The sequence below is a fragment of the Dendrobates tinctorius genome, unplaced genomic scaffold, assembly GCF_039654945.1.
Source record: "Dendrobates tinctorius isolate UK_male_01 unplaced genomic scaffold, ASM3965494v1 ptg000020l, whole genome shotgun sequence".
NCBI classification, from domain to species: domain Eukaryota; kingdom Metazoa; phylum Chordata; class Amphibia; order Anura; family Dendrobatidae; genus Dendrobates; species Dendrobates tinctorius.
This window is the reverse complement of record NW_027361688.1, coordinates 42,267,591-42,288,526: the sequence shown is the minus strand read 5'-3', so window position 1 is coordinate 42,288,526 and position 20,936 is coordinate 42,267,591. Positions and strand designations below refer to the sequence as shown.

At 40.4% G+C, this 20,936-nt stretch overlaps 1 pseudogene; it reads right to left on the bottom strand.

The window, feature by feature from the left end:
* Nucleotides 1-872, bottom strand: part of LOC141083178 (E3 ubiquitin-protein ligase rififylin-like) — a 34,932-nt pseudogene extending 34,060 nt beyond the window's left edge.
* Nucleotides 873-20,936: the final 20,064 nt, after the last annotated feature.

The window sequence follows — 20,936 nt, the reverse complement described above, 5'->3', positions numbered from 1 at the left end:
ACAGTTAATGCTAAACCTTTTTACTTTTAATTAAATACATGAAGAAGCATTTAGACATTGTAAAGTGAATAATTGGTTTATTACCGGAAATAATATTTGTCTCGATTTATTTTATTGTTTATTGTCTGAGAAGAAAAGGATAAACCTGCGGTATTCTCAGTCATTTGCAATACATAAATTAGGTTTATTTTATGGAGCAAAGAATTGGATATACAGCTAAGTGAGCCTAATGAGTGCTTCATGAAAGGATCTTCGACGTATCCCGAGCGACTTCAACCAACATCTGTAAAGTAAGGCTTTTAGGCAGAGACTCATAATCTCAGACGACGATGAAAAAGAAAAAGTTAGGAAACTTAAGACTGTGTTTATGAAGTCCTTGGAAGTACTTTCTAGCACATCTTTTCACATCTTTAATGGACAGTAAGGATTAGTAGCCAATAGCTCATTATCTCCTATCAAGCAAACGGTGCGGAAATACTCGCCGAGACAAAAGTTGAAAAAAAGGAACCATAGACTTCATACTTTAGCTTGAATTTTATTAATTTAGCGTTTGAAAACACAGAAGAATTAATATAAAGGTAAAAGTTATAGAACTAATAAGTTTACTGCTCTACCAGGGTCAGGTTAAGGAAGGTGTCAAGGAAAGTTGTTGGAAGGGTCTTTCGAAAGTAAGCCAATCGTAGAGCATTCCACTGATGAGAGCTCTGAGGAACATCTATAATTAGTGAAGGAACCTGCCAGAAAGTGTCAAATCCCGGCAGCACCACCACCACGTGGAAAGTGACCCATGACATGGTTTCCTTGGAAATCAAAGGGTTACCAATGCCCAGAAGCTGAATTAGGAAAGCTCTAAATGAAGGACTATCTTCCATTAATTCAATATGCCCTAATAGGATATTTGAACATTGACGTTTTAAGGAAAACAGCCCCATTAATTGCATAGTAAAAAGCTTTATAACTGATGCGACAATTAGGCGTAGCTAGTCTGGGAACCTGCCAACAACAGTTGAGCTCCCCTTTAGCACCACCTCAGGGCAAGTGATGCATTACACATTATTTTTAATCAAAGGGGTATCAACCTACAGAAGGGTATATCCTGCAAAGAAACAACTTCGGTACATGTTCTCTGATCCAGTTAATTCAGGCGGTTTTGAATGGATGACTCCTTCATTAATTCAGGATGCCATAAAAGGACATTCTAAACTAGACAGTATAATGGAAAGCTATACAATTTGCTATAGATACTTAGAGGTAATCTGTCACCAGGTTTTTGCTACCCTATCTGACAGGGGAATAATGTAGAGTCAGGAACCCTGATTCAAGTAATATGTCACTTACTGAGCTGCTTGCTGTAGTTTTGACAAAATTACAATTTTAGCTGATGCAGATCTACCAGTTCTCTGAATGCTGAGCTCTGTATAACTCCTCCCACAATACTGATTGGCAGCTTTTTGTTTACTCCAGCAATATGCTGCCAATCAATGATGGGGGCAGGGTTATACAAAGCTCATCAATATGGAGGGCTACCTGACAGTAGGCTTACTAGTCCTGTAGGGCTAATGTTCTGACGATAAAGTGATACAGTGATTTTATCAAAACTACAGAAAGCTGCCCAGTAAGTGAGACATTGCTGCAATCAAGGTGTCTGCCTCTACACCATACTTCTCTCAGATTAGGTGGCAAAAACCTGGTGAAAGAGTCTCTTTAACCCTTTCATACCCTGGTAAATTTCTGTTGCTTTTTTTTTCATTTTTGTTTTTTCCTACTCTTCTTCGAAGAGTTCTAACTTTTTTATAATTCTGCCAATAAAACCATATAAGGACTTGTTTTATGCGGGATAAGTTGTTCTTTTGAATCGTAACATTTATTTTACCATATAGTGTACTTGAAAATGGGAAAAAAATCAAGTGTGGTGAAATCACAAAAAAAAAGTGCAACTCAACGATTGTTTCTTGGGATTTCTATTTACCATGTTTACTATATGATAAAACTTACACATCAATATGATTCCCCAGGTCAGTACGAGCACATGGATACCAAACATGTATAGTTTATTTTTTTTTTTATTTAAGTGGTAAAAACAAATTCTGAAATATGTATGAAAAAAAGTTTTTGCGCTTGTCACCATTTTCCGAGACCCATAGCGTTTTCGTATTTCTTGATCTGGAGCTGGGTGAGGGTTTATCTTTTTTTTTACCCTGAGCTGATGTTATTATTGTTTCCATTTTGCGGTAGATAACAAGTTCTGATCGCCTCTTATTGGATTTTATTGCAATGTTGCGTTGGTCAAAAACTTGGTGGGCCCTCCCCTCACTTCTTTTGGTATCTGTTGAGCTATGAGTTATTCTGTAATGTCTTTATTGTCTGTACAAATCAACCTCTAAAATTTTAATTGCTGCGGAATATGATGGTGCTATTGAAATCAAAATTATTATATAGTTTTTGCGGCGCAAATATATATGTGCCGAGTCAGCAGCGAGTATCGACAATCCCCTGCCACAATGGGGTATAATTCCTTAAAAATGTGTACATATATAAAAATACTCGTGCTTTGACTCAGTCACAACAGTACATTACTGATAATATTCATCCAGAAAAAAATACCTGTTTTTTATGAAGAATGTCCAATTTTTGAGATTACACCGGAACTGCTCAAATATAGCATATTATACAAAAGAAGCAGATACCCTTAGTAATAAATTTATTAATAAAGGCTATGAACAAAAACATTTGGAGGAGATTAACCCTCCGTCAGGAACAATGGATCTGACAGGCGCAGCTCTTCTACTTTCATTTCTCCCTTCTCACCAGATTTTCAGGAAACCCCCTCCCTCTAGATAGTCTCCTGGCTCTAGCTGCTGTGTGAAACCTGATACCACAGTTGGTCTGCAGAGCTTCAGGAAGGAAGATATAGCTGTGCTGGCTTCTCAGGCTCATTGGTCCCGAACACATCACACTTTATAAGATTGGTATGTAATGTTTTTAGTCATTACTATTGTTTATTTAGCTTGTTTTATGAATGGATAGAGAAAGGTTTGTGGATATTTCATATAAATAAGACAGATTTTCTTACAAATGAAAGTGTACTTCTCAGGAGTTTTGAAATTTGTGTATATCAAAGTTATTACTTTTATGTTGAGTAAATGGGTTTGTTTTGCACCTGATAATGTGTAGTCTCTTTTATTACATCCCTATGAAGGTCTCTGATCACTTTTAGATCACTGAAATTGAGAAAATTAGATATTCTAGGCATTTTTCTAGCCTGCGCTTGACAGGCACATTGTTCCATTACGAGTTAGTGCGAATATTGTTCCTGACGGAGGGTTAAAGATAGGGTTAAAAACATCCCTAGAAATGAATTGCTGATTAACAATAGAGATAAGGCTAAAAATCAGGCAGAAAATATAAATATAATAACGGTACCTATTATTGTACAGTAGAATTCAAATATCCATCTTTTAAAAAAAATAGTAAACAAACATTGGGAACTCCTAAAAGAGGATAGAGGATAAAATTATTGGTGATAAATTAACACAATGTCCCCAATTCATTTTTCGGAAAGCAAACAATTTGGGTAATATTGTAGCACCCACAATAAGAAACCCCAAATGTCAAAATAATAAGAACGTCCTTTTTGGATCACAAGTAAAGGGTTTTTATCCATGCTATAAGTGCCAAATGTGCAAATTGTTGCATCCTACTAGACAGAAATTTGTTATTTCACAATGCGGAGCAAAATTTGAAATACAAGATTTTATAACATGCAATACCGCAGGAGTGATTTATGTTATCGAATGCCCGTGCCATAAAAAATATGTGGGGCGAACTATACGCCCCCTCTGTAGGAGGATTGGGGAACATTTGCGGAATATTAGAAATAATGTTGACAACCATCCATTATCTAGACACTTTAAAAAGTGCCATAAGGGCTCCATCAAAGACGTTAAAATAATGGGCATTAAAATAGTTAAAAAAGATTGGCGCAAAGGCAGCTTTATAAAGCAAATGTCTAGAGAAGAAACAAGATGGATCTTTGAATTAGACACACTCAAACCGAAAGGATTGAATAATGAAATTGAATTGTTCGCCTTTGAATGAGAGAAGAAAGAGTTAAAGAGCCGATGCTATAAAGGAGCCACGCATGCAGGAGGAGCCATCCCTGATGAAGGAATCCGCAGTGATTCTGAAACGCGTAGGAACAGAACTATTGGCTCCTTTTTGCATACTACACTTTGTTGGCAGATACCACGTGATATTGCCAGTCATGCCATCTGAAGACGCCGCATAAGCTTTCATTTAAACCTGCCGACGCCTACCGCGTCCTTCGCGGCCACTGCTCACTTCAGCAGCTAACCCAGCGAGGCTATCTTGGGCTGGGACACAACTCCAGGATCATCCGCTCAAAATTGAGCAAAAGAACAGCAATGGATCCAGCCATCCATATAAGACGCCTCTTTTACAAAGGTACTGGACTCTGCCTGTTTATTTAATCTTAGTACTCACAGCGCTTTTCACAATGAGACGCTCATACAAACTTATAACGCTGGTTCTTTATGTCTAGGAATGCGCTTTTATGTATGAGAGTTTAATCTGGGAGTTTAATCAATTGAATTATTTGGCACGTTTGCTTAATAGTGCCAAACTAACTTTTATCGCTATCAAGGAAGTTTCGAGTTTTTTATATATATCTCAATCTACGGTTAATAGTGCACCCTCAGGGGATTGGAGTCTAATCTGGAGGATGGGTTACTTAAAATAATTAGGCACATTTCTGCTGAATAGTGTTTAAAACACGTTTAGCGTATACCAAGGGAAGTTTGATTTCTTTTTTTTTCTTTCTTTCACAATCTGTTTATTTAGTGCCTTCGTTAAGGTCTCAAGTAACTGTCTCACTTTTAAATGTTCATTTGGTTATTTTAGGCACTCGCTGAATAGCTACGTTCTCTTTCATCCACTACTGGACATTCTTCATTAAAAACAGGTATTTTTTTCTGGATGAATATTATCAGTAATGTACTGTTATGAGATCAAAATTATTATCATTATTATTTGTTACCGCAACGGATTTACTTATACCAGAGTCATATTGTTCGACTGTTGAACATTTTCCACTGCCTAAAGGGGGTTTTACACATAGCGATATCGCTAGCGATATCGCTAAAGCATCACCGATTTGGTGACGCAGCAGTGATATCGCTAGCGATATCGCTATGGGTGATATTTACCTCCGACCGGCTCCCCCACTGTCTGTCATTGATCGCGCAGCTCCATTTCTCATTGAGCGCTTCCTGCTGGGCTTCCTGCTGGCACCGACGAGCGACGCGTGGACGCGGGCGGGAGGACATCAGGATCGTCTCGTCTGAAAGGTAAGTAACGACCGCTGTATCGCTGCTGCATCGCTGTGAGATCTGCCTGTGTGGCAGCTCACTAGCCACCATTTAGCGATGCACCAGCGATCCTGACCGGGTTGTATCGTTGTCGGGATCGCTGATGCATCACTAAATGTAAAGGGGCCTTAAGTCAACACACCATTAGAGGAAGACTTTTCAGCATTCCTATAGAGTTCCCAGAAAGATTCTGCAGTAGGCATTACACTATAGTTATGCCTATAACTCATCTGTTTATCTAGTAATGTGTGGAACAGCTGTCAGCACTAGTGATAAGCTAACATGCTCGGATAACGTCTTATCGCGCACACTCGGGTGTTATTCGAGTATCTTGGGCGTGCTTGTATATTATGTTCGAGTCCCCGCGGCTGCATGATTTTTGGCTGTTAGACAGCCTGAATACTTGTGGGGATTCCCTAACAGGTAATACCCGCATGTGTTGTGTTTGTCTAACAGCTGCAAATCATGCAGCCGCAGGTACTTGAGCACAATATACAAGCACGCCCAAGATAATCGGATAACACCCAAGCATGCTCAGATAAGACATTATCCGAGCACGTTCACTCATCACTAGTCGGCACCACTTCTGAAAAACATTTTTATGAATGAAATGCACAGTGCTTATTCGTGCTATTATATATTCAGTTAGTTATCCAGTGGACAGGGATAACTATTAGAGACCAGTCATTGGTGGGAGGAGTGAAAATGGGCACACAGGGTTCATTTCCTGTTTGTTAAAAGTTGGGGAGCAAGTTCTGAAGGAGTAAGAATTATTGCTGTTTAGGTGAAGTCCATAAATGGAGAGTTTGTTTAGTCCAGACAAATAAAAGATAGCAAGTATGAGAACAAGTTCTTCCAGCAGCTGATTATTAATTATATGGCTGGAGTGTGGTGTTAGAACGAATAGGATGGAAGTAACCACTAAAGCTTTAGGAGGTCAAATTCCCCCAAAGCAGTTTGATGGAGTGGGCTACAAAGGCACCATGTTATCTGGTCCTGGAAGATAGTAGTTGCTTCTCCTACCGGCAGGGGAGGTAGAGGTACACCTCTCAGAGTAGTAAATGAGAAGGGTGTAGGACAAAGTAAGGAAGCTTGGAAAGTACTCCAAAACTTGCACAATCAAATTATACCATCAAAATTCCATTTCTGTTACGTATAAGAAGAAATCCTCTTTATGATACAGAAGAATTATACTGACAGTGTATTGCCTGTTATTGATTGTTATAAGTATTTTTAAGGAATTCTTTTAAATATATTTTTATCTTTTAACATTGGACTCTGGTCTCCACAATTCTTTGCATATTTTAAGGTCTCTATACCATCAAACTACTTGCGGCTTGAATTGGTGTCAATAGCAAACCCCCAGATTATTTACACACACAAAAGGGAATCATAACCAGGTGTTTTGGGACCGCAAGGCAAACCTTGCTACAAATGATCCCTTACATGATTACAAAGATATGTTACACAATTACCTATTAATACAGTTGTGGCCAAAAGTATTGACACCCCTGCAATTCTGTCAGATAATACTGAGTTTCTTCCTGAAAATGATTGCAAACACAAATTCTTTGGTATTATTATCTTCATTTAATTTGTCTTAAATGAAAAAACACAAAAGAGAATGAAGCAAAAAGCAAAACATTGATCATTTCACACAAAACTCCAAAAATGGGCCAGACAGAAGTATTGGCACCCTCAGCCTAATACTTGGTTGCACAACCTTTAGCCAACATACCTGCGACCAACCACTTCCGGTAACCATCAATGAGTTTCTTACAATGCTCTGCTGGAATTTTAGACCATTCCTCTTTGGCAAACGGCTCCAGGTCCCTGATATTTGAAGGGTGCCGTCTCCAAACTGCCATTTTTAGATCTCTCCACAGGTGTTCTATGGGATTCAGGTCTGGACTCATTGCTGGCCACCTTAGAAGTCTCCAGTGCTTTCTCTCAAACCATTTTCTAGTGCTTTTTGAAGTGTGTTTTAAGTCATTGTCCTGCTGGAAGACCCATGACCTCTGAGGGAGACCCAGCTTTCTCACACTGAGCCCTACATTATGCTGCAAAATTTGCTGGTAGTCTTCAGACTTCATAATGCCATGCACACGGTCAAGCAGTCCAGTGCCATTGGCACAAAAAAGGGAAATTCCAAGACAGTAGTGCTTATCCTGATTGAATATATTACTTATAGTAAACCAATTTATGCACATCAAATGGACAAATATAGGATGATTCGGAAAACTAAACAAAACAAACTGCGAAAAACCGAACTGATATCCAAAAATATTTTATTATTAAAACAGATGTATATATGTACACATATATATATAAAAGAAAGGGTGGTAATCCCAATACCCGAATGGAGGAATACCGGGAAACAATATGGCATTAATTATAATAAAGTGTCCCCAAATAGAATAATATACTATAATTTAAAAACATGTGTACAACATAGCATAATTGAATCGAATGGTGTAACCACCAATAATGTGTAACAGGTAACAGTACCCAAAAATATGGGCATGTATTATATTGCAAGCTAGTGCTAACATGAAAAAATGTGTATAAATATATAAACGTACAGTTACATGTTACACATTTATATATTGTAAACAACTTGATAAGCACCAATGTGCTAGCGGCTAAATTGCCCTGCCATATTGCGCACACCTAAATCAAATGGAAAACACTGGAGTATATGATGCCACAATGCACTTAAGTATATTTGAAACTAGTGCCTCTTTATATGTATCGATACCCCACAAGTAGAATAGCCGTGCCATGAGGCCTACAATTGTAATGGACACATATCCAAAGAGAAAGGCTATAAATACCTTGTAACTGTTAATGCCAAGTTCCCAGTATACGTCCGACCCCGACGCGCGTTTCGGCGTCTGCCTTCATCAGGGGGTGCATTGGCAGCAAAGCAACCCCAAAACATCAGGGAACCTCCGCCATGTTTGACTGTAGGGACCGTGTTCTTTCTTTGAATGCCTCTTTTTTTCTCCTGTAAACTCTATGTTGATGCCTTTGCCCAAAAAGCTCTACTTTTGTCTCATCTGACCAGAGAACAATCTTCCAAACCGTTCTAGGCTTTTTCAGGTAAGTTTTGGCAAACTCCAGCCTGGCTTTTTTATGCCTCGGGGTAAGAAGTGGGGTCTTTCTGGGTCTCCTACCATACAGTCCCTTTTCATTCAGACGCCGACGGATAGTACGGGTTGACACTGTTGTACCCTCGGACTGCAGGGCAGCTTGAACTTGTTGGATGTTAGTCGAGCTTCTTAATCCAACATCTGCACAATCTTGCGTTGAAATCTCTTGTCAATTTTTCTTTTCCGTCCACATCTAGGCAGGTTAGCCACAGTGCCATGGGCTTTAAACTTCTTGATGACACTGCGCACGGTAGACACAGGAACATTCAGGTCTTTGGAGATAGACTTGTAGCCTTGAGATTGCTCATGCTTCCTCACAATTTGGTTTCTCAAGTCCTCAGACAGTTCTTTGGTCTTCTTTCTTTTCTCCATGCTCAATGTGGTACACACAAGGACACAGGACGGAGGTTGAGTCAACTTTAATCCATGTCAACTGGCTGCAAGTGGAATTTAGTTATTGCCACACCTGTTAGGTGCCACAGGTAAATTACAGGTGCTGTTAATTACACAAATTAGAGAAACATCACATGATTTTTCGAACAGTGCCAATACTTTTGTCCACCCTCTTTTTTATGTTTGGTGTGGAATTATATCCAATTTGGCTTTAGGACAATTCTTTTTGTGTTTTTTCATTTAAGACAAATTAAATGAAGATAGTAATACCAAAGAATTTGTGTTTGCAATCATTTTCATGAGGAAACTGATATTGTCGGACAGAATTGCAGGGGTGTCAATACTTTTGGCCACAACTGTATATATCTATATAGAGAAGGGGATAAAAATGTACCTGAAGTGAACCTCAAAAAATGCGCAACATATAAACTCCATTCAGTTGTTGACCTTGGTTTGAATTAAATCCAGGACCATAGTATATCAAGACAACATTCTAACTAGTGAGTTCCTTTGGTCGATTCTTGAGTGATACTGTGAGTTTTGGTTAAGTCAGTGGCTTACTTATCAACATGTAGAATGCAAAAATCGAGACCTTTAATTTCTACTCCAGGAAAGCTCCCTAAATACCCAATTCGCAGGACTTGTCCCAGCAAAATACAAAAATATTTAGAATTGAAAGTCCTCAGTGGTTGATAACTTTTATTGGCTGAGGCCGGGGTCACACTGGCGAGGAATACGGATGAGGGAGAGGCGTTAAAAGCGCGCATTAGACACGGACAAATTATTCTCTATGGGGTACCTCACACCAGCCGTATATTTCTCAGGCGTATTCTACGGTCCGTGCCAATCGCAGCATGCTGCGATTGTCAGCCTACTACGGCCGTAGTACGCCAATGCAAGTCTATGGGTGCGCAAAAAATACGGAATACACACGGACCACACATGTGACTTGCGAGAAATACGCACCCGGTGTCTTTTATAAAAGCCGGCAATTCAGTGCGCGATACAGTAAACTCACACTGACAGGTTTAATAAAGAAAAGAAAGAATAGATATATACACATAGAATACATATATATATACATACATGTCATTGTGACAAACATATATATATATATTTCTCAGAGTTCTTCATAGCAGAATAGCTGCTAATTAAATTGCCGGCTTCTATCAAATCATTCCCCAACCCGACATGAAATGACACATAGTTTACATTCAGTAAAGCATTTTATTTCATGATTTTTTATATGTCCCTGACTAATAATTTGATGAGGGTTTTTGTGCAAAATTTGGGAGGTGTAGTTGTTATTTTAAGGGGTTAATTCGTTGTTAAATAATGCCTGGGATTCCCATAGCCCTGTAGCGGTGGTGAGTGGGTTAAGCTAACAAAGTTTTAATGTCACCACCCGATTGTAAGGTGACATTAACCCTTTGTTATATTAACCCATTCGCCACCGCTACAGGGCTATGGGAATCCCAGGCATTATTTAACAACGAATTAACCCCTTAAAATTACAACTACAACTCCCAAATTTTGCACAAAAACCCTCATAAAATTATTAGTCAGGGACATATAACAAACATGAAATGAAATGCTTTACTGAATGTAAACCATGTGTCATTTCATGTCGGGTTGGGGAATGAATTGATAGAAGCCGGCAATTGAATTAGCGCCTATTCTCCTATGAAGAACTCTGTGAAATATATATATTTATATATGCATTCTATGTGTCTTTATCTATTCTTTGGTTTCTGTTGGAAACCCTGTCATAGGGCTCCATTATATGTCCATTTTGCAAGGCTGCGAGAAAATCTCGCCATACGGATGCCATACGGATTACATACGGATGCAGACATGCGCAAAATACACGACCACACCTTGCTTACAGATGACCTACGGAGCACTATTTAGGGGTCATTCATCCGTATTACGCCTGTAAACTATGGACCGTATTTTGCGTAGTTTAGTGTGACCCCGGCCTAACTGAAAAGATGGTAACAAATTGCAAGCTTTCGAGACAACTCAGGTCTCTTCATGAGGCAAAGACTAATACAACATCTGAAGAATCACATATTTATGCACAAAACAGCACAGAAATAACGCAGTAGATAAGACAAGTGACGTGAAGCAGAATTGTCATTATGGGAGCGGGATAAACATAAATATTGGAACAGTTCATAGATAAGGAGTCTGAATGTTTTATTATCCTCTGATTGGGGTCTGGTTCTGTGTTGTGTGATGCCCCCAGAAGGTCTCAATTCTAAATATTTTTCTATCTACTGGCTAATATGGTACAAAGATATATATCTTCCCCAGCAAAATAGGAATTATTAGCAAGAATACAGTTGTGGCTAAAGCCATTATTTAATAAAAAAAATTGTAACTAGAATGAGAATACTATTGTGGCACCCCTTAGGGTCCAGTCGCCACAGAGGTACTGCACCTCAGACAGAGGTGTGGTACCCCACTCTTTGGTAAGGAGGGGACACTACCCAGTACCCACACACTAGCACCCAACACTAGAGCTCTCCAGGCCAGGGAGGGACTAGGTGGAAGGTGTGGGTGGAGAAAGTGGACAACGGTAGGAGCTTAAGGGAGGGACAGTTAGAGCAGTGTGTTCACTTTGTGCTGGGAACTAAAGCAGTGAGGAGCTTGTCCCTAGACTAGAGAAGAGTGCGAAGAGAAAGAAGGGGTCCTAAGGGCATGGGAAGTGAGGAATCCACCCATGGCACCCGAATCCACGCTGACTGTAGTCGGGTGGAGAGACCCAGTCGCAGTAGGGGACTGGCCCCAGACTAGTGGAGAAACTGAGGACTCAGCTAGAAAACCGAAGGCTGTAGTATCTCTGTATGTGCGACATCCAAATCCGCACACATTCGCTGAAGAGGCAGCCGGATAGGATCAAGGGGACCAGGATCTCAGGCTGCTGGCTTGGGACACTGTGTGTCAGGCACAGGGCAGGAGAGGCCTGAGCCAGCACAGGGAGATGGCCAGGGAAGGAACATCAAAAGGGGGCTCTGGTACAGTGTACCCCAAATTACCTGAGAGCTGGCTGGACCACCGACCCCAAGGACACAGCATCCCAGCTGGGGACTGTAACTGGAAGAACTGTGAGTAAAAGTGTGAAGACTGCACTCCACTGTGTCCTCCGATTTATTTACAATGTCACCTGCCTTGCACTACAACCACCACCATCACATTTAACTCCATAAATGCCCTGGGGCCTAGCTCTACCTGTGGAGAGCTGTGCCAACTCTGCTGCATCACCAACTGCCCCAGTGGATCTGAACTGCAACATCGGCCATATTATCATTGCTGAACCCACGGGTGGCATCACAAATTATTCCCATCTTTATTCCCCAAAATCATCTTTATTTCCATTGCGCTCCCAGGGCCACGGACCGAGTCACTGATGCCGTGACATCCCCTGGAGAACTGACCGGTCCGGTATCAAGTACCTCCGGCCCTAGCGGGCTCCGCACTATGCACTTTGAAAAATTCTTTATTGATATGATTTGGTAACATCGTGCTGATATTTTTATGGTTAGGTAAACAGGTTTTTTTAATCAGTTGGTCGGTATATTACATGATGAGATGCATGTAGATTTACGGAAACAGAATACTCACTGCAATGGAAGGTGACAACAATACATACTCAGATTCTAATGATAGCTCTCTGTAAGTCCATGCTCTGCATTCCAAGGTCCTCCAGTTTAATCCTGCCATTGTTATATGCTCATAGACAACAAGTATTGAAGAAATCCATGTGTCTTCCTTCCTACTAAGATTCCGGACTACTTCCTTCCCAGCTGTATACTGTATGTGTGTATGCATCTGTTTCCTGCACTACGTCCTTAGAGGGTATAACTTGTAATGGTAAAACAAAGTGAAATGAAGAACAAAGTGTGAATAAGAAATACAATGGACCCTCGCAAAGGCCCCATTCAGAGTTGTAGTCATCTTAAGTGGAAAACGAGGCTATAATTACAGTACAAAGTTTTGGGAATGAAGCAGAAATATAATATTTTCCTTTTTATTACTTGAACCTAATACACATATCATACTTATCTAACACACGTACCATGAGCTATAGAAAAAGACATCAACTGCACATCCCAAAATTAATACATTGATCTATTGCCACTAGATAATGTTTTTAGCTTAACATTCTGGCCAGGCTATGTGACACCCACTGTCATGTCATGGTGAACCTCTCAGTGGGTCATGGCCTAAAAGGTGCAGCGCCGTGCCCAAACATACCGTTATATCCACAGTGTAGAAGGAGGGTGAGTGACCTGGTGCCGCAATGCACAAATGCTGTAAGGCAGAGTCCCCATTATTCCAGGCCACACTGCCCACTAGCCCAAATCTACAGCGACAATGGCCTCCACCGAGACCCAATTACCAGGTGAATAGATGTAAAAAACGTACCTTCCACAATTCCACAATTTCTCAGATGGTGAGCTAAAAACTTAAATAGGCATAACCTCTCTTGCAGTCTCCTGCTAATAAAGACATACCATGAGCTTCTTCTCCACAGTGCTCCAACTCAGTATTTTTCAACTGCAACCTAACGTAACCCTAAAAAATCGAGACATCAAGTATGGCAGTAGCAAATACATTGACGTTAAGGAATCAGGATTAAGGAAATTCTCAATACATGACCTGTTGTGGGTACGTGAAGACAATTGTTGAGAAAATTCATGTAGGCACTAGTTCACTACTACAGATGTGCTCACCATTACCTTTTTGCAAATTTTGCTAAAGCACAATTCCAGCATTTTTTTTATATCACCATTGGAGTGGTTATACTAGCGTAACATCCCTGCGCCTAAACTATACTCACCACCTGCCGTCTTCAGCTCTTCCTGGCACTGCTTATGTCCCATGGAGTCACTGAAAAGTGACCCAAGACTCGCTCCAGCAAACATTGCAGCGATCCAGGAGGCCAGACACTGCTAAGGCCAACTGAAGTGGCGCATATAAAAGATGAATACGATGGCTGGTTAGTATCAGGCTATGGGTAGACACCTTACATTAGTAGCACCACTTCAACACTGCAACAAAAACAAAACAAAACACTGCTATGGTGCTTTAAGGACTCCAACTTACTCTAAATTTACAATTTCCTTCTAAAAAGTCAATGCATTCTTGCAGTATTCATTACTAGAAAAACCCCTGCCACCCAAATCCCAACCACTGGGTGGCCACATATAGACACAGCTCCCACCAGAGTATCACAAAACCATGTTTTGCTTTTTTTTCTTTAAATTTCAAAGCTGGTTATCCCATGGCACTCGTCACAGGATATTTTGAGCCAAAATGGTAGGTAAAAAAGGACACAACTATATGTCATATTGGGCGTTCAACTTCATGTTGTTTGCACCATTATTGAACAACTAAGGTACCAACTGAACTGAAAGCCCCTGGGCCATATTGCAAAAGTTGCATATGTTATCTGTAGCAGTAATCTCTTTTTGGTCTCCATAGGCTTCAAGGTGCCAAAAATTATGCCCCTATATTTTGTGGTTAAATTCGATTGCACCCCCAGCTTGTAGATGACAAGAACTGAAAATCCTAAATAGATAAGAAAAACTATTGCTATTTTTGAGCTATAATATTGGATTGGAGAAGAAGTTTGGGTTCAAAGTGGAAGGCAAAGAAGTGCAACTCGCCAAACAATAACTAAACTTTCCACTTGCAAACTAATGACCGGAATGAAACTTTGGGGAAGATTTATGTGTTAAGACTGACATAGTGTATGCTGCAGCACATCTTTTCAGTGGCATGTGCCTTTGTGTGCAGCGCCAAAAATGCAACTTCAGCTGAGAACTGAAGTAGCATTTCTAGCACATAAAAAACTCGTACTTTTAATGAACTGTTGAGGTGGGCAAAGCCATGCTTCATCCCGTCCCAAGACCTCTGCAGATTTACCCATTGTGGGTTGATTTAAACTTGTGTGAACACAAAGGGTACCGTTACACCTAGCGATGCACCAGCGATCCCGATCAGAGATATGACGCGGTCAGGATCGCTGGTGCATCGCTAGGTGGTCACTAGTGAGCTGCCACACAGGCAGATCTCACCAGCGACATTGCTGGGGACGGGGATCGCTACTTACCTGTCAGATGCGGCGATCCTGCGTCCTCCCGCCCGGCTCCACGCGTCGCTCGTCGGCGCCACAGGAAGCGCCGCAGGAAGTGGCCGACGAGGAATGGTCCAGGAGCTTCTCGCGCGATCAGCGATAACCAGCGGGGGAGCCGGTCGGAGGTAAGTATCAGACATAGCGATATCGCTAGCAATATCGCTGCAACGTCACAAAGCGATATCGCAGTGTGTAACGGGGGCTTTAAAGTTGCAAAATTATTCCGTTGCCCAAAAATCTAGTGACTTTTCAAAGCTTTGATGAATGGGCCCCTTTGCCTTAAATGGTTTTCCAGGTTTTTCACAAAAGTCTGCAGTCACTCTGTGTGACTGCAGTCTTGTGAATCTTCACATTGTGCGCAGCGTGCATTTTGAAGATCCTCCAGTGATGGCCAAGACGCAAAGCAGCCATGTGAGTGCAAGTCTGCGATGTGCATACTCCTGGCCACATTGTGACTAGACCTGCAAGGCATCACTGAATTCATTTGTATTGAGCGAGGGTGTAAACATCTAGTCGTAATGTGGCTGGAAGTATTGGTACTTGCAGTCATATAAATACTCAGTCACCGCACTGGCACTGGATCCTTATCGCATGCAATGTGTGCAATATGAGGATTCACAAGTCTGTAGTCACACAGAGTAACTTCTATTCACTCTGATTCTTTATTATGTGTTACATCCGTGGAGTGTGATAATTTTCCAGTGTTTACACAGAATATACAGCTCTGGCAAAAAATTAAGAGACCACAGTTCAAAAATTTGTCTGATTTTTCTCTTTTTATGTATATTTTTAAGTAAAATGTAAATTGTTCTTTTATTCTACTGTATAAACTACTGACAACATGTCTTTGAATTTCCAAGCACTAAATTTTGTATTTATTTTCAGAAAATGAGAAATGGTCAAAAGAACAAAAAAACTGCAGTGCTTGCAGACCTCAAATAAAATGTGAAGAAAACAAGTTCATAATCATTTAGAAACAATAATACTTATGTTGTAACTCAGGAAGAGTTCAGAAATTAATATTTTGTGGAATACCCATGATTTTTAGTCACAGCTTTCATGCGTTTTGGCATGCTTTCCACCAGTCTTTCACACTGCTTTTGGGTGAACTTATGACACTCTTGTTACAAAAATTTAAGCAGTTCTGTCACGATTCATTTTTGGATCTGTGGCAGATCTGGATTCTCACATAAAAACTTTTTTCCTTTCTGGCCATCGGGGGTTAATGTCTGTTTTTCCCCCTGGTGGCCGCTGGTGTAACTACATTGCTGGTGTATTTGCTGATGCAGGTGGTGACCACTCCCACCTTCCTATAAAAGCTCACCTGATGCATCAGCTGACTGTTGGTTATACAAGTCCTTTTGGATACCAACCGTGCTGAAGACAGGAGGTTGCTGGTGCAGTGGTGCTTCAGCTGAATGCTGTTATCTGATGCTTTACTCTGCTGTGCTGTGCATTGCAGCAGAGAAAGCTAAGTGAGGTTTTTGTAACCCTGTTCCTTTTGCTGTCTGTCTATTCTTACCTTGTGTTGTATTAGTGCAGCGGTGGGATCAGTGTCTTCACTTGCCAATTCCCTACTTAGGGATAGGTGCTGGCAAGCGAGGGCTAAGGTATCCTGCTCGGTGACAGGTTGAAATAATATGTATAGGGACACTAGTAAGAGCAGGGCACATCCTCAGGAGAGTGCAGGAGGTGTCCATTTTCCTGTTCCCTATCGCAGGACGCACCATTGCAATTGTGTCCCCGGTGTTCCCTTGTTTGTTTGCTGTTTGGTGACCTACCAATCGTTGGGTCGTGTCGCACTGGTCAGTCACTCTACGACAGGTTCTTTGTTTGATGGCTTGTGACTATCCATCTTCCTCTTGATTATATTCCAGAGGTTTTCAATGGGGTTCAGGTCTGGAGATGGAGATGGCCATGACAGTGTTTTTATGTGATGGTCCTTCTTCCACACATTGATTGGCATAGTTGCATACCATGGCACATTGTCCTGCAGGAAAAAACAGTTGTCAGAGTTGGGGAACATTGCCTGAGCAGAAACTGTTTTTCCAGGGTAACCTTGTATGCGTCTTGATTCATACATCTTTTGCAAAGATTAACCTGCCCAATTCCAGCCTTGCTGAAGCATCCCCAGATCATCACCGATCCTCCCCCAAATTTCACAGTGGGCGCAAGACACTGTGGCTTGTATGCCTCTCCAGGTCTCTATCTAACTATTAGATGACCAGATGTTGGGCAATGCTGAAAATTAGACTCATCAGAGAAGATTACCTTACTCCAGTCCTCTATGGTCCAATCCTTATGGTCTTTGGCAAACTTCAGCCTGGCTCTCATTTGCTTCTCATTGATGAAAGGCTTTTTTCTCACTTTACATGACTTGAGCCCTGCCTCTAGGAGCCTGTTACGAACTGTTATTGCCATGCACTTCACCCCAGCTGCCATTTGCCATTCCTTTTGTAGGTCACTTGATGTAATCTTGCAGTTGCTAAGTGACATTCGAATAAGATGACGGTCATCCCGGTCAGTGGAGAGCAGTTTTCACCCTCTGCTGGTTTGTAGCTATATTGTCCCCAATTTCTGCTGCTTGACCTTGTTGTAATGGACTGCCGTCTTAGAAATTTTAAGGATGGAGACATCATGATGCTCACTGTATCCCTCTTCTAGTAAAGCCAGAATTGAGGACTTCATTTCCTCACTCAAGACTTTTCTTTTCAACTCCTTTGCATGGTTAAAAGTTATTTTTTCATTCTTATTACTTTTGGGATATTGCTAGCACTTGTTTTGCCATCCAGCTTGTCCTATTGTAAGAGTATTGTGAACACCACAGGAGGGTTTTTTTTATACATTCCTTTATTAAATAAGATTTGGTTCAAGTGATCACCTAATCAGAAGCACATTAAGTAGAATGAGGTGTACTCTGGCTGGAATTCAGCTGACACTGGAATGGAATGGCTGTCAGACATGTAGAGAAGCTGATTTTTATAAAACTGTGCAGTGGTCTCTTAATTTTTGCCAGAGCTGTATTTAGTGATGTTGGTCTTTGTCTCTTGAGGGACCTACAATATAATTCCCTACCTCAGGCATTCAAGCAAAGGCCAATTTAATAGGAATCCAATTGACCTAGGTACTTTTAACCCCTTAATAATCTCTGATACGCATTAAAATAGTGGCTGTTAAGGGGCCTTCATCCCTCATTGCCATTTTAAAAAGGTGATCAGGAGTAAATGAATAGCACTCGCCCCCACGGGCGCAATTCCCGAGGGTGATAGCTGTAAAGGATGGGTAACCACCTGCAGTATCGACCTCGGACACTTTTGGAGTTGTTCAGCGCCGATTAGCCACAATTAACCACGTAAATACCGCTGTCAATCACAACAGCAGTATCTAAGTGGTTAAAAGGGGGTTTAAAGACCCTCTATGGCAGGATCACTGACAGGTCTTGAGCACTGCAGTATACGAGGCCTACAGTGCATGAGACCAATGATCAGAGTAAAAATTATACATTTCCCACAGTGGGGCTTAGTGGAAAAGTGAAAAATAGTTAAATAAAATGTGTAAAAGTAAAAAAAAAACAAAAAAAAGCACAACAAAGCACACAGATATCACGAAAAGCTGTTTCGCCACTAAAATCACAGTCTTTGTGATAAAGCAAAGATAAATGAATAAATATACAGATAATTGGTATTGCCGCATCCAGAAATACCTGATCTATAAAACTAGAATTTTACTTATTCAATTTGGTGAACATCGTAAAAAAAATAATAAAAAACACCCAAAATGTCACTTTTAGGGGTTTTCTGCTATTTGGGTGCCTTAGGGGCCAGGTAAATGCGGCATGGTGCCCTATCTTTTTCAGCCAAATTTGTGTTCCAAAATTCAAATGATGCTCTTCCCTTCCGAGCCCTGCCATGTGTTCAAACAGAACTTTTTGACTACATGTGGGGTATCGCCATGCTCAAAAACAAGTGGGTAATAAACTGTGTGGTCCACTTTTCCGTGTTACCTCTTGCAAAAGGGAAAAATTTAGGTCTAAAGCAACATTTTTATGAAAAAATGAAAATTTTAATATGACGATGTAATGTTATCAAATTCTGTGTAATACATGTGAGATTAAAATGCTCGCTATACCCCTGGATAAAATCCTTGATGAGTGCAGTTTCCAAAATGAGGTCATTTGTGGGATTTTTTTGGCTTTTTGGGTGCCTTAGGGGTCATGGAAATGAGAAATGGCACCCTTAATCTATTTCAGCCAAATTTGTGATTGAAAATTCAAATAGTGCTCCTATTTCCAAGCACTGCCATTTGTCCCAACAGAGGTTTCTGACCACATGTAGGGTATCAGTGCCCTCAGAAGAAAGTAGGAAACAAAAAATTGGCATTCATTTTCTTGTGATATTCATTTTAAAAGTGAAAAAATGGGGGTTAAAGTGAAATTTTAGAGTAAAAGCTACCATTTATTTTTTTGCCATTCGACTTGGCATTAATTACTGTGGAGCACCTCAAGGGTTAATACATTTCCTGACAACAGTTTTAAAGTATTTGAGGGGTGCGGTTTTTAAAACAGCGCCATTTTTGTGGAGTTTCCCATATATAGGCATCTCAAAGTCCATTTAAATCTGAATAGGTTCCTAGCGAAACAGGTTTTGTACATTTCTTGAAAAAATTAGAAATTGCTGCAAAATTCTAAACTCTTCTAACATCCTAACAAAATTAAATAACGTTTGAAAAATGATGCAGATGTACAGTAGACATATGGGAAATATGTTATTCATTAATTATTTAGCACAGCATGACTAACTGGTTTAAAGATATGAAGATTGAAAGTTACGAAATCTTTCAAAATTTTACCAAAATTCTGTTATTTTCACAAATAAACACAAAACATATCAACCTAAATTTACCACTAACATAAAGTACAATGTGTGACGGAAAAATATTTTCAAAACCATTGGAATACATTGAAGCGTTCCAGAGTTATTACCACATTAAGGTTAAAATTGTCTTGGTCACTAAGGGGTTATATGTAATAAATATTGCTTCATAGTCACACTGTAGAATATTGATACAGATGTCATTATATACAATAAATCTGTATATTATTTTCTTTTCACATGTTGCTTACGAGACATGATAAAAGTAGAAAATGGAATAGAGGGGTATTGTTTCCTTACAGGCTGTCATTCTATTAGAAGGATCAACTTTATTCTCATTTGCACAAGGAAAGACTAGAAGCAATGGGATGAAGCTGAATGGGAGGAGACACAGATTAGATATTAGAAAAAACTTTTTGACAGTTAGAGTGATCAATGAGTGGAACAGGCTGCCACGAGAAGTGGTGAGTTCTCCTTCAATGGAAGTCTTCAAACAGAGGCTGGACAGACATCTAACTGGGATGATTTAGCGAATCCTGCTTTGAGCAGGGGGTTGGACCAGATGGCCCAGGAGGTCCCTTCCAACTCTACGATTCTATGATTCTATGATTCTATGATTCTATCTCCATCGTCTATACACCTAGTATGACAGTACATTGTTATATGTCCTCTTGTTGTCATTCCTTAGCATCTCCTCTACAGCTGATGCACCAGACACTGTTACATAGAGAAGATGTCTGCCTTGCTCATCTAAAAAGGGATCTTCCCATTTGAAAACAGTGATGGGCGTGCGCGCTCTACACCTTCGTTCATTGTTTTTGCCGATAGCCTAGAGTGGTACTCTGCCATCTGTTGGCAGTAAGCCATCTCTATGGGCAGTCAGGTCATGGAAAGTTGAAACAAATGATACCTTGCTATCTGCGATCTGAAGAATGGTTCCCGATAAGTCCACATTATTCTGGTAACAGAGATCTTTTCAGCTTATTTG